This window comes from Eurosta solidaginis, chromosome 2 (assembly GCF_040869045.1).
Source record: "Eurosta solidaginis isolate ZX-2024a chromosome 2, ASM4086904v1, whole genome shotgun sequence".
Classification (NCBI taxonomy): Eukaryota; Metazoa; Arthropoda; class Insecta; order Diptera; family Tephritidae; genus Eurosta; species Eurosta solidaginis.
Genome location: NC_090320.1, coordinates 84,944,020 through 84,958,454, shown reverse-complemented (window position 1 = coordinate 84,958,454; position 14,435 = coordinate 84,944,020). Strand labels below are relative to the sequence as shown.

General features: G+C 37.3%; 1 protein-coding gene across 8 annotated transcripts in view; it reads left to right on the top strand.

The window, feature by feature from the left end:
- Pfas (phosphoribosylformylglycinamidine synthase) overlaps positions 1 to 14,435 on the top strand; it is a 679,058-nt gene that overhangs the window by 337,542 nt on the left and 327,081 nt on the right. The gene's annotated exons all lie outside the window — the stretch shown is intronic.

Here is a 14,435-nt window from a genome sequence, read left to right as displayed (position 1 = left end):
GGATGGCCAGTCTTCGTATCCACCATGGAAGACTTCGGTGTCACATGCTGGTACTTTCAAATAACAACCATTTGAGTTTGAGTCATTTATTGGGTGGGCGGGTATTTGTTGTTGGATGGTGCTAGCAGTGTTGAAAGTTTGTAAGGCTTCCATAATTTAAGATTTGTATGTTTGATAGGTTTCCATGTATTTAGCGAATTTTTGCTCAACCGAGCCACTAACATCTGTGTAATTATCTGAGAAACTTACTTCTCGATGGGACTCTAGCACCTTTGCCCATAGTCCGGGAGCCAGCGACAGTTTAGGGTTATATATATTATTATATATATTTTATCAAGGTCTTCTAATTTGACCTTAAGCATACACTGTGATTAATCGGTAGCTAGGGAGGGTGACCATCTTGAGCAGTAAACCTCTAATTGGTTACCGTCATATATAAATTCCTGCAGGCATTGGTCTGCAGTTGTCAATTTTTGGGTTTCGTTTGTTTTTGGCATTATAATTTAATGTAGTTTACCAAGAAATGGGAGCTTTTATTAAGCTGTGAAGGTCGAAAAAAATTTTGTCAAAAGGGAAAAAAAATTTTTTTTTTGAAACCAGCCTAATGTACGCTTGGTTTTTAATATGGGCTTGTCTCAGCGCTTCTGAGTACAAGTATGTGGGTATATGTATATGTAAATGGGTGTTCACTGGTGTGTTTTTTTTTAGACCGGCCTAATGTATGCTGGGTTTTTTGTTATATGTACTTGTCTCAGCGCTTCTGAGTACAAGTAATATAGGTATATATGTATATATGTATATATATATATATATGGGTATAATACCTTTTTATAATTTATTTAATAATTTGGGAAAATGATACAAACAGACAAAATTGGTTAATTCGTTGTAGTTCTATAAATAGAACGAAAACAGCAACAAAACCAAAGTTTCTTTGAAAACCGCCGTACCAAGCATAGCTTTAACACATAATTGCATACGAAGTATGCAATGTGTAAAAGATTAAAATATGCAAAAAAAAGAAGGCAATTGGGAAAGACTTCACAACAGGCATGACGTAGCTGAATGCGTTTACAACCATTTCAACTATCGTAGGGGTGCGAGTTCGACTCCCACTCCCGGGAGAAAAGGCTTTGAAGAGATTTACAAGGTATAATCGAAACAGCTGTCGCCTTGTCCGTCCTGATGTCACGTTGTTTAAATTTTTCCCAAATTATTAAATAAATTATAAAATTAAAAAATTGCTTCAAATAAATGTTTTCATACATTTAAAAAAAGCAATATGGGCAATCCCCGATTATTAAAAATCATATAATACCTTTTTGGTTGCAAATGCCAATGTACTTGATCTGTATTAACAAAGTAAATGTATGCAAAATATGTAACCCATGATCTTCTTTGTTGATTCCTTCTATTATTTAATTACATATGGTCATGCAATTACTTTGTTGAGGGCTTATGCAAAAAGATATAAAAGTGGGTGTGGGTGATATGGGTGCATATACTTGTAGATTTGTATGCAAAATTATCTTGGGTGCACCGGTAAAATAAACTTTGAGAGAAGTGAAAAAATTTGGCGAAGTTCGTTGCTATGGGTTTTTTATAAAATATATTTTATGTAATGTATGTATATATGGGTAAATTGGGCAGCGGTGAATTTCACGCTGGAAAAATATATATAGCTCGTGGATGATTACCGAACTAAGTGGGTATATACATATATTACATATATACGTACATATATACTTTTATAATTAAGTAGGTATTTAGCGCAACGAAATTTTTGGGTATAAAGAACCGGGCAGTGGGTTTTCCGTTGGTACGGGAATGAAAATTTATGTATTAGGTAGCTGTTTTTTTGGAAACAAAAATCTAAGAGTTTTGTAAGGGACTGTACTTCTGGATCCTAAGATCGGAGGGATATATATGTGTGTATATATATGGGTAACAAAGTACTCACTCTGACATGTTATTTCTTTTTACGTGTTTGTGTCCTGGTTTTTGTAGAAATTCCTCCTTGTTGGTGTAGTTATTTCATGTTGTTGTTGTATCTTCTTTTATGTTGTGTGTCTTTGTTGTATTGTTGTGATGATGATGTGTGTTTTTTCCCCATTAAGTTTTACAAACAAATTTTTTCCAAAAACTTTTTCCTTTTTAGTTGAGTTTCTTTAAAATAAATAGTAATTTACCCTTTTTTTGGTATTTTTTCGTTTTCTTCAAAAATTTGCACTTGCTTTTATCTTTTCTGCCCTTTTCCAAGGATTTTATTTTTCCCTTCGCTTTTTTTGAATATAACCCCAACGTTTTTTTTCCTCAAATTTACAAATATTTAAATTTTTAGTTAAAAAAAAAATTTTATTTTCTTTAAACTTTTCTTTGCCTTTTCACCTTTACCCACTTTTTTGACAACTTAATTTTGTTTAATGTTTCGTGTAAATAAGCCTTGTGTTACGTTTTTGTTTTTTTTTTGTTTTTGAAAAACAGATTTTTTTTCAATAGTGCGTTTAAAATAAATTGAGTCTTATTTCTTTTATTTGTTTTCTCTTAGATATTTTTCTTCTTATTTAAATTTTATTTTTATTAGCAAAAAATTATTTTCTACTTTACACTTTTTTCCTTTTCCGTGTAAATATTTTTTTTTTGTTTAAATTATTTCCAATAAATAGGTTTTTGTTTTTTTTTTGTTTGTAAATTTTTTTTTTGTTTTTATTAAATTTTTTGAATTCTCAATTTAAAACTTTTTTTTTTTTTGACACCTTAATGTTGTATTTTTTGTACATAAAACTTAATTTTTTGTTATGATGTTATTACGTTTTGTTCTATAAAATATTTTTTTTTTTTTTATCACACCTTAATGTGTTTTAATTATTTATGTATTTATGTATGTGCACGTACCGAGCGCGTATTATTTAATGTAAAAAATTTTGTTTTTTTTTGTTTTTATTTTTGGGTCGTTGGTTGCCTTTTTCAGCACAAAAGGACCATGTATAACTTTCAACGACACAGCACTATATGTGTTTATAAAAAATAAGCGGGACGAGTTATTATTTCTTTTGTATTACGATTTTTATTATTTAAATTCACTACAATATTTTTTTGGCATATACATGTTTATATAATATATACTATATATATATTTATAAACTGGGCGATGGCGGGCAGGCGAAAATACTCCGATTTGCGGGAACGATCGGTGCGTGATTGCGGGTTGGTAGTTAAGATAAAACTAAACTGAGAGTGAGCGCGGTGGTGGTTGGCAAGCCACAGCTGAGCTGCACTGCCTGCGCTTGGCCGCACGGCACGGGTGTTGCCAGACGGAGGGGGCGGACTTAATCCGAAAATTGGATCATGTCTTCAACATATACTAATAGAATACAGCGAAAGTAGCGTTAGACTAATGTTCGATTTGTGAATTTCTGCCTTTTATAATTCTTATTGTAAAATTACTGACTGCCTGCGCGCAGTCCTACATAATTTTATAACGGAGAAATTGTTACTAATGAATTGTTTTTAGAAAATAACCGTATATAAGGGCGACAAATCAGCTTGTAAGATCAGAAGCTAGGAGATAGGCATATGAGTCAGTGGGCTTCTACCACTGACCAGAACACGACCTGAAGACGTCTACTTCATTTCGTGATTAGTTTTATATTCAGTAGGAGGTTTCTACTCCAACTGAGGGAGAGCTTGGCAGAGGGGTTCTACCTCAGCTACTCTTATCGAGACAGGGCCAGAGAATAGGAGTAGCTATTAAGGGATATTGAATTCAGGAATAAATTTTATAACGTATTTTCAGAACTCCTTTGTTTATTATTTCGGAATAGGTTCTCCCACCAACTATAGGAACCCTGGACGGACAGGGCATACCTCGGCAAAAATAAGTCACAACGAAAACAGGCTGTGTAATTTTTGTTTCTTGGATTTCGACGCTTTGTCTTTAGGCGGTTTAGTTCGGCGTAGTACATGAAATATTGTGGTTATATATAGATGCTTATACTATGGTGGATCGCAGCAAGAACCCCGACCTCCCGAGTGACTAAGCCCGGTTAACGCAAGCATGCACGCCCGCTCCGAGCTCCCTAGTGTCAGCTGAAGGATGAAGAAGCAGTATTAATTAGTTATATATAACAATGAATGGCGCCCAGCGTGGGGCCCTCGATTTCGTGGGTACCCGAACAATAACGCTTTCTGTTTATCATTGTCAAGTTTTGGAGAGCGTTGAAATTATGTAAAATGCGAATGTTGTTTTCCTAACCGCAATCTCTAAAACTTAGACGAAAATTTCTTATTTGGATTTTGAATTCCAATTGGTTTTCATTTGGAATATAGTTGAAGTAATATATGTTTGTTAGACTCTACCAGTGAATCGGTTTTGGATTAAAAATTTCTCGACCTGTTCTACTTTTGTAAACATATGGTTGGCTTTGGATAAGTTGAGTGTTTGCAAATAATAGCAGTTAGCAAAGATCCAACGTGCGTGGCCCCGAAACGTGATATTTAGAATATTACTTTTGGAGCTTCTAATATATATTTTTTTCAATGCTAGTTTTGACGAGTGACGGAATTAGTTTGGATGCGATTGGTCGTCCATCTAACCAACTCAGAAAAGTTAGTGAATTACAGCCTAATGTAATTTCTGGTATTAGCGATATTGGAACAAGGTTAACTTAAAATAAAAAAATAAATGTAAGGCGCGATAACCTCCGAAGAGGTGTTAGGCCGAGCTTCTCTTCCAATTTGCGTCGTGCTGCTCTTGATTTTCTCTACAAATTGGCCGGACGGGACCTACATGTTTTATGCCCACTCCGAACGGCATCTGCAAGGCCGATGAGTTTTCACTGAGAGCTTTTCATGGCAGAAATACACTTGTAGCGCTTGCCAAACACTGCCGAGGGGCGACCCCGCTTAGAAAAATTTTCTTCTAATTGAAAAACCTTGTTTCTAAAATTTTGATGTTGCTTTGCCCACGGTGTGAACCCAAGGCTTACGGTGTGGTAGGCGGAGCACTCTACCATCACACCACGGTGGCCGCCAAGGTTTACTTAGTTTTAGATAGTATACGTTGCTTGTTGTTATCCCCGAAATATATGTAGGAGTTCTCCCTTACCCTTTTCACATCATTAAAAGCGTGTAGGTAACCATGCTTGGATGTGAAATAGTAAGAGATAGGACAAAGTGTGCGTTAGAAGAATTTCATTAACTTAGAGAACCCATTTTTTTTTTTTTTTTTTTGATTATAGAGCTTTTACATACAAACTTACATACTTTTTTTTTTTGTTATTTTTATATATAATTGCATAGTTGGGTATTTGAATCCCAATAAATTTAAACTTTCTGTACTTCACAGTAATGCGAATTTAGGCAACCTCCCAACACCTGAGAATATTTGTGCGATTTATAACGAGGAGACTACAAATTTCAATTTTTTTCCATGCCATGTTTGCACGGGTTTCACCGATCGTGTCTAACTATTGGCTGACAGATAATGATTCATGTCCATTGTGTAGGAGGACGATTGATTTTCAATCTTTGAGAAGCTTGCGAAACTAGTTCAAAGCGCTACAACTTACGCTCTCGACCCGTTAGTTTTAATATTGCTCAGGAGGTACTGAGCCAAAACTTCACCTTGAGTAAAGCTTCAGAGAAGTATAACAGCAAATTAGCTAAAACATTCTTAAAAGGTAGAGTTCTCAGTAAGATGCGGAAATCATGCTATGTTCTAGAGGACTCATCAGGCAAATTATTACGAACGTTCCATGCGAAGCATATCCAACCTCTCAGCTAGGACCTAACAATTCGCCATTTTCTAGTTTTTAAAGATGTTTTATTACTTCAACAACTTTAAAACCTGTTTTGTTATGGCTTTCGGCTATTTTACCTTCCTTACTCTCTCATTCTACAAGAGTTGTGGATATGGGTTTGTTTCAGGATACGATCACCTATCATATCAACCCATCAGAAGTGATCTAAGTAATAAAGTATCAAACCCATCAACTTTTAAAATGAACATACCTTTTTTTTGTTACCCAACACTGCCACTGCGTGTGAGAACAGCTGAGAAAGAGAGAAGAATGAGGTGTGACGCGAAAAACGTTCGTTTGGCTCGGCCATTTTGTCAGCATATCGTGAAGGAGACACTTACATCAGGAGGAGCAAATAATTTTCTTTACCTTAAAAGTTTATTTCTTTAAATCGGGTTTCCTGCTGTATTCATCGTGAATTACAGAAAAAGTTTAATACGTTCATAATAAGAAAAGTCGCAGAAGCCTGTGAACATACATATTTTGTGGAAAAAAAATGTATTTGCTACACCCGGAGTGCATCGCATACAGACATTATGAAGAAATTAAAGGAACATGGTCGATAAGAGACTTAGAAATAAGAAGTAAAGAGGCTTAATTAACTAGGCAGGCTTTAATGAGGAGAAAATCAGCAAAAAAGTTAAATATAATTGTGCATATTGGCGAGGAAACAAATTTACCTATAATTATTGGTTGCGAGTCCAAACTTGGCACCGCATGAATCAAAGAAGTCCTGAAAATATATAGTTTATCAAAACTTCGTTTTCCAAGGAAATTGATCTTTGTTAAGATGATAAAATAATAAAAGGATATGCCTTGTACCTGCATTTAAGGCTGATGAGCGACAGGTGCAACAAAGTGCATAACGAACATGTGATTTTGCATTCTGATGATACTAGTGTGGCGTTTGGAGCATCAATCAATCAATGAATAGTGGTAGTGGTGGGACATACGATGGCAAAATAGCTGGATGGTATGAGTTAGAAGAACCACGTAGGCTGCTAAAGGGGGAATCATCTTCATTCAATCCATCTATATTTTTATTGCGTTACTATATTTATTTTAATTAGGAATTTATGTTTCGGAAATGCGATCTTCTACCACTACCAGAATACGTAGTATGTTAAGTGGTCACCAAAGCATATGTTGTGAAAACAAAAATAATAAAACTAAGTCAATACTATCCATACGGAGCTGATGTCGCAGTTCTTAAGACAAGCCAAACAATCACGCATTTTCCTACATAAAGTGTACCAATAAATAGGAATGATTAAATAAAACTTTACTCTTATTTAAAAGAAAAAATATATATATTTGTATATATTCGCAATAATGTATAATAAATAAAAGTCTAAGAGGAGAGAAATGTTTAAATTTACGTTTGTATGTAAATACTCATTTAAGCAATCAAACAACGTAACAACATTTCTACAATGGAGCCCTGCAGCCTGTTTGCGCAAACAACGTTGGAACCACCTCCATAATGTAAGTCCCAGCCTAATGTAAATTTATGTACATATATATTTACAATTGCATATTTTTTCATTAACAAAATACTAGTTATACGCTAACTACAGTTTTTTTCTCTCAAATCATTCAAAGTTTGAATGAGCATCATTCGTGTTTGCCTAATTAACTTCGCTTTGGTGTTATGCAGGGTGGTTACTCTTGTCTTAAACCGTAAATAAATGTATGTATATAAATATATATATGCGAATAGTATGAATGAATTCTCGATAAAGGTGTTATTCGTAATTCATTACAGGTGTGGAAATGTTTGCCGTGTTTATTTACCTAAATAATGAGAAAAGAGTTAAGAATGTCGTAATTAACAGAGCATAGATTCTTCGGGTATATATCCAATAAACAAAGTAAACGTGATGTAAATTCTTTTGGAAAGTTTTCAGAGCTAAACAACAAGCTTAACAAACGCTGATTTTTTTTTTGAATAAGCATGATGAAATAATCGAAACGGCTCGTGGCTGAAAGGCTTATTTAATGTAAACTTATAAATCATTTTAAGGAGAGGTTTTTATCTAAATTTTTTATTTAGGTTTTTTTATTAATCGGCAATTTTCATTTAGATTCATAATTTCAATAATATATAGATACATAAAACAATATATGTATGTATATACACAAGTAAATTTCTGATGTCATTCATTCATTATAAGGAGTATAGCTGCAATGCTAATGAGTTCTTAAATAATGCAAGGAGATGTTTAATGCAGGTATTCTCTTACATGTACTTACAAAGGTTTTTTTGAAAATAACTTGAAGAAATGTTCAAGTTAAAAGGAGCGAGTTTTGCAGAGAGTTGGTGAGTTGGTAGCGGAGATAGCAAATTTAAAAATCAATTATAGCAAAATGGAAAAAAGGGTTGAGTTGGCTGAAAGTGAATGTAGACAGCTTAGATCAGATGTAATTTCTTTAAAAAGCCAGCTCAGTGAATGCCAAAATAATGCGGTGCTGTCTGATTTATTGTTAAGTGGGGTCCCCCAAACGCCAAATGAGGATTTGTCTGGAGTATTTCAGAGCATATGTCGCACGGTTCAAATAAGCGCGCCAACAATACGTGATGTTTTTCGAATTAAAAAGAGCAAAAATGGCAACTCACCCATAATAATAAAGCTCAATTCGCCTACCGAACGCTCTTTGCTTTTAAGAGCAATTGCGAATTTTTGTAAAACAAACAAAAGGCCATTGACACTCAGTGATATTGGGCATAGTGGAAATGGCAAAATATTTGTCCATGAGTGCCTAACGAAGAATAACCGCGAAATATTACAGTATGCATTGCAACTGAAAAAACAGAAGCGAATCACTGCTGTTTTCTCAATTCGTGGATGTGTGTATGTCCGCGCTAGTCAACAAAGCGAAGCGCAGAAAATTAATGACAGAGAGAGCGCTGATAAAATTGCAGCAGTCAGCACATAGAAAAGTACTCAACCATAAACATATGATAAACATGACTTACTCATTATTGATTTTTTGTTTATTCTCAATTTTTATTACTTCTTTTTTTATGGTGTTTATTTCCCTAACTTTACTCTTTATGTTCTCAATATTTCTAATTGATTTTTACAGCTTACTTAAAATCATCCAGCTTGTTTATTTTGATTATGGATAAATTGACCAATGATTGTGCTGACAGTGGGCATGTAAGGTTCATACTGAGTCAAATTTCAAAAGAACATGCATTTAATTTATGTCACCTAAATACACGTAGTCTTACGGTTGAAAAATTAGATTATCTTTCTTATGTATTTGCTGAGCAAAATATTGATTTAATTTGCATCACTGAGACTTGGTTTAGATGCAGTGTTGATGATCGGTCATACGCGATTAATGACTGTGCATTACTGCGAAATGACAGAAAAGGCAATATTCGTGGTGGTGGAGTTGCAATTTATTGCAGAGAGGTTTTAAACCCAAAGATAGTTTATTGTTCAGATGACGCAAGTGTGGTTGAATATATTTTCATTGAAATAGGTGACTCACGAACAAACTGCTTCGTAGCGTGTATTTATAACCCGAGTAGGACTAACGATTTGGAAGATTTATTTAAGAAAATTTCTGAATTTACAGTTAAATACCAACAGGTTGTCATCTGCGGAGATCTTAATGTTGATCTTCTTATTAACGATTTCCGTAGTAGAAGCATTCTTGGTAATTTTCAGGCTTATGACTTGAACATTGTTAACCAGTTCGCGACACGCTTTGCGCCAAATAGTAAACCTAGCATGCTAGATCTTATATGCGTTAACAATACTAAGTTTGTAAACCATGTTGACCAAATTCCTATGGAGGGTATCTCTGACCATGAAATGATTTTCCTATCCTATGGTTTAAAATTTAATGCAATAGAGCACGACATAGAATTGACGTACAGGGATTTCAATGGCATAGTGATAGAAGCATTAAATGAAGAGGCCTCTCGTCTGGACTGGAGTGGATGTTTTTCATTTTCTCAGTTAGATGAAAAGTTGAAATATTTTAATAATCTTGTCCACTACCTCTTCAGTAGATGTTTACCTCTTAAAACCATTAGAGTTCGAAGTAATGAGAAACCATGGTTTACAAGAGAAATTTTAAATCTTATAAAAAAACGGGGTAGAGCATACAGGGAATGGAAGATATCTCAGAGTAAAAACCACTGGGAAGTTTACCGCCTTTTGCGTAACCAAGCTACCCTGTGCATTCGGAATGCCAAGATAGCATACCTAAACACAAAATTTAATAATAATTTGCCCCCTAAAACGCTTTGGCAAAATCTTCGCTCGTTGGGAATATCTAATAACAGTAAAATTCAATGTAATTTTGATCCAAATGAAATGAACCAACATTTTTTGGGCAGTAGTTCTGATGGTAATACTAATGATAGTATCGATAATATGTCTTTCAGTGAAGGCAGTACACCAAATATCAACCGCTTCGATTTCCCAGTGGTTACAGAGGCTGAAGTGTTAAACGCTATATTTGCTATTAAGTCGAATGCTGTAGGAATCGATGCAATTAGCATACGATTTATCAAACTGATCCTTCCTGTTGTTATCTCTCCGCTTACTCACATTTTTAATTTTTCTGTAACTAGCAGTAGTTTTCCTAGTCAATGGAAAATAGCCAATGTTGTCCCGGTCCCCAAAACTAAGTCTCCGAGCTCCTGCAATGAGTTTAGACCGATAAGTCTGTTGCCTTCTTTATCGAAGGTATATGAGAAGTTATTGGCAACGCAAATAACTGAACATATAACTACGAATAACTTGCTATCGGACGTCCAGTCGGGATTCAGAAGAGGGCTCAGCTGTGCGTCACCCGTGTTAAAGATTCTTGAAGATATACGTCCAGCCTATGACAATAATGAACTTACTGTGTTAGTACTACTGGATTTCTCCAAAGCGTTTGATACGGTTGATTTCAAAATACTTCTTTTCAAGCTCGAAGCCAGCTATAATTTCAGCCCTTTTGCAATCAAGTTAATGCGAAGTTATCTCCTCGAGCGATTTCAACAGGTTCAATGCGAGAACCAAGTCTCTAGTCAAAAACCAATCACATCTGGTGTTCCACAGGGATCGATCCTAGGACCATTATTGTTTACACTCTTCATCAATGACATAGTTACTTGTTGCCACAATGCCTCCATACATATATATGCAGACGATACCCAATTATACATGTCTCGACCTATCGGTCTTTCCGAAGACTTATTTGCTAGACTGAATGAAGACTTAAGACGTATAGCAAACTGGGCTAACCTAAATAAACTATCTCCCAATGCAGCTAAATCTAAGGCGATTACGTTAGCAAATACATCAAATGACGTAAACAACTTTCCTGATATTATTCTCAATGGAGATACAATTATTTTTCATAATGTGGTAACTAATTTAGGTTATAAAATCAACTCTAAACGGACTTGTGTTGACCATATCAACCTTGTGGTGAGGAAGATATATAATACCTTGCGTAATTTATACAGAACTGCCTATTTGTTACCACGAGACGCTAAGATGAAACTGGTAAAAGCTTTAATAATACCTCAAGTCTCTTATGGTGAACTAATATACGGTAACCTGGACTCAATGTCACTCAACAAATTGCAGCTGGCCTTTAACAATGTTGCCCGGTTTGTTTTTTCTAAAAAAAATTTGATCACATATCTTCTTATGCAATGCAGATTCTTGGATGCGATATCTATAATTTCCTAAAAATGCGAAATCTCTGTTTTTTGCATAAGCTAATACACTCACAAAATCCGCCGTACTTATTTAAGAAACTAGGTTTCTGCCAATCTACACGGACTTTGAATCTAGTAGTCCCGAATTTTAAGTACACAACGTCATCCAGAATGTTCTTTGTCAGTACAATCCGTCTATGGAACTCACTCCCATACGCAACTAAAGATATTAGGAAAGCAGGATGTTTTAAGCAGGCAGTATTATATTTTCTCAACTCTTAACCTACCTTTTAATTATATATCTTTATCATTGTCACAAAAATTTTGAACTGAGGATGTTTAATTGTTAAAGAATAAGTTTATTTTATTATATTTTTAACTCTTGTATTTGCGTTATATTATATTAGATTATATTATATTATATTATATTACTCTACTTTTATTTTTGATAATGTGATACGATTGATGTACTATCTAAAAGACTATGTCTTACTTGTACAAAAACTCAAATAAATAAATGAAATGAAAATGAAATGAAATGAAAATACATTGACAAATTGTTTTCTTTTGTTTTTGTTTTAAACATTTACAAATTGATTCAGGATCCAATTATTTATAATCTTTTGCCTCCAACGCTTATAAACGTTTTCTGAAAGAAGTTAAAGGAATTATTTAATACTGAAAACGATTATATGTCATTTCCTAAAGTAGATTTACTTTAAGTTACTTGTAAAAACCTATATAGAAGCACCTGTTGAGAAATATGAATGGAAAATTAGTTTACATGCATACATAAGTTTATTTGATTATAATTTTCAAAGAATTAATAAAGATTAGATTATTGTTTTGGCCTTGTAAGCATAATATGTAGTCGTGAGATTATTATTATTGTTTGGGTATGGGAGAGTTGCCAGTACATTCTGAGGAGTAATGACACCTATCTCCTCCGCAAGCTTATGTATAAATTTTTTTTTTGTCCACAACTTTCCTTCGGCATAGTTCTTCTTTTTTTTGTTGTGTGGCACGACCTTCACCTTTAGGTTTTTCATTTCTCTGCAGTAAGAAGTCCGTCCGTTTCTACTATGCTAGTTAATAGCATGTGTAATTTTTGTTTCTTGGATTTCGACGCTTTATGTTTAGGCAGGCTAGTTCTGCGTAGTGCGTGAAATATTTTGGTTATATATAGATGCTTATACTAGGATCGATCGCACCAAGAATCCCGATCTCACGAGTGACTATCCCGGTTAACGCAAGCATGCACGCGCGCTCCGAGCTCCCTAGTGTCAGCTGAAGGCTGAAGAAGCAGTATTAAGTAATTAGTTGTATATAATATCATATTAAAGTCATGAAAGTGAGGTAAAGGATAACTGTCAGAAACAGTCGCCACAGTAAGTCTACGAAAGTCACCATAAGGACGCCAATCATTTAATTATTTTTTTTGGTATGGTTTAGTATGGGGGAATTTTGCTACCGAAGTACAGATATTTCGATTCCACTTATGAGGTGGGTTTTGTCTAAGGCTGGGGTAACGCTCAGTCAATCCAGAGTCAAGTAAAGGTCCCACAAACCCCTACTGAATAAATACACGATATTTATGTGTTACGAACACACGCACACACGGCTGGAGATATTAGGCGGCAGCAGCTTTCCGTCGCAAGGTTGCGAGTAGAGTAGAGGAGGTTCAGTAGGGCGGTTGAACGGTCGGGTAACGGATGGACTGAACGGCGGTACGGAAGCAGCGGCGGGATAGAAGCAGCGGCTTGACGGCGGTAGGATGGCAGGCGGCCAACGGTCGTCGTAGCAGCGGCGGGACGGATGCAGCGGCGGGACGGATGCAGCGGCTTAACGGCGGTAGGGTGGCGAACGGCCAACGGTCGTCGTAGTAGCGGCGGGACGGATGCAGCGGCTTAACGGCGGTAGGATGGCAAGCGGCCAACGGTCGTCGTAGCGGCAGCGTGGCGGATGTAGTAGCTTAACGGCGGTAGGATGGCGAACGGCCAACGGTCGTCGTAGCAGCGGCGGGACGGATGCAGCGGCTTAACGGCGGTAGGATGGCAGACGGCCAACGGTCGTCGTAGCAGCGGCGTGACGGATGCAACGGCGACGGGCTACGGAGCGCATACCAGGGCCGGGGTGAGAGGGGAGATAGGCTGGCGACGGGGTTTACCTGGACAGCGGCTGCGTGTTCCGGGCGGGATAGGGGGGCGTACCAGCGGGCTTGTGTTGGTCGGTCGGCTTCGGCAGGATCGGGCTGATCGAACGTCTTCGGCAGGCTCGGTAATCGGCGGGGTCAGTCACCTGCGAGGACTCGGTTAGTGCTGGTTTCACCGCTGGACACCCCCGCCTCCCTACTTGCACGCTAATAGAAGGTGCGTAAGGGGGCGGGGCTGTACCAGCCGAGACACCGTGGGTCGATCCGTGCGCGGAGGGGAAGTGCACCTTAACGGCACAGCGATAGCCCCTGTGCGCACGCATCGGCTCACTGCTGAAACCAGAGCTATGGAGAGGGGTCGTGCGGTCGTTCTGGCATCATGTCATTGCTTACCAGACCAGGGCGACGGAGGGAAAAGTAGTCCGAAGACACCACTCTCGTCGTCCTGGTGCAGCAAGGGTTGACTCACGCCAAGGCCGCACCCTCTTCTCCCTAGGTAACTAGTGGGAGTGGTTCCACCGCTCCGGCCAGCCTATTAAACCAGAGCTGGGGGGGGGGGGGAGGGGTGCTTTGGGTCATTGAGGCAGCGGGCCGCTCAACACCAGGGTGGGCGACGGAGGGAAAAGTAGTCCGAAGACACCGCTCTCGTCGTCCAGCCCTGGTGGAGGGTGACCCGCGCCATGACGGCGCCCCTGCCACGCAACCCGAGCTGAGGGGGGAAGGGAGCATGTGGTCATTGAGGTAGCGGGCCGCTCAAGCACCAGGGTGGGCGACGGAGGGAAAAATAGTCCGAAGACACCGCTCT